Genomic DNA, 1,104 nt, shown 5'->3' with positions numbered 1-1,104 from the left:
AGTTCAGTTCTAGTTCAGTTCTAGTTCAGTTCTAGTTCAGTTCTAGTTCAGTTCTAGTTCAGTTCCAGTTCAGTTCTAGTTCAGTTCTAGTTTAGTTCTAGTTCAGTTGTTTAAAAAAATAATTGAATTTTCGCGGAATCCTTACAATTTGTTCAATGACTCAAAAATGTAATTAAATTTATCTGGTAGTATTTGGTTATAATAATTCACTTATTTAAAAATTATAATTAATTGCCTTTTAAATGCAGGTTTATGTTTATTAATTCAATTTTGTTCTTTTACTCGACTTTTTTTCACAAAATAAACTGTCGAAGCTGCGTTTTGTATACAACCCTATACTTAAACTGAAATGGAAACCAAAAACCCTGGTAACAATTTCAAACATAAAACAGCGTAAAAAATAATATGCGACATTAAAATTAATTATTCCCCATTGTTGTGTATTAAACATTAATTAGTTGCTCATATTATAATTAAAAACTCACTTGTGTATGTTTTACAATGTTTTTTTTTTGTATATGTAAAACCATTACAGCAGCAAAACCCATAATGTTTTACGTAAATGAGTGTGTAGTGAAGGAGAAAATTTCACAAATTACATGATACATTTACAAATGACAAAAAATGGAATATGTAGTATAGAACAGCAACAACAACAAAAACTTTAACATATAAATAATTATATGTATGTTATAAAAAAAGAGATTTATGTCTAAACAATAACTATGAAATAGACAATACCATAATAATAAAACAAACATAAATTGCTGAGATTTATGGGAAATTAATGGCATTTAATGTTAAATGACATTTGCAAATCGAGAGTGGGAGAGAAAAAATAATAGAAAATTTAGTAAAAGGTTGAAAAAATTTTCAAATAATTTTTCAAGTTTAATATAAATACAACTGAACTAGATCTGAACTAGAAGTGAACTAGAACTAAACTAGAACTGAATTAGAAATGAACTTTAACGGAACTTGAACTTAACTAGAACGGAACTATAACTGAACTAGAACTGAACTAGAACTGAACTAGAACTGAACTAGAACTGAACTAGAACTGAACTAGAACTGAACTAGAACTGAACGAGAACTGAACTAGAA

This window comes from Lucilia cuprina, chromosome 2 (genome assembly GCF_022045245.1).
Source record: "Lucilia cuprina isolate Lc7/37 chromosome 2, ASM2204524v1, whole genome shotgun sequence".
Classification (NCBI taxonomy): domain Eukaryota; kingdom Metazoa; phylum Arthropoda; class Insecta; order Diptera; family Calliphoridae; genus Lucilia; species Lucilia cuprina.
The sequence above is the reverse complement of the archived record's forward strand: the minus strand, read 5'-3'. Positions refer to the sequence as shown.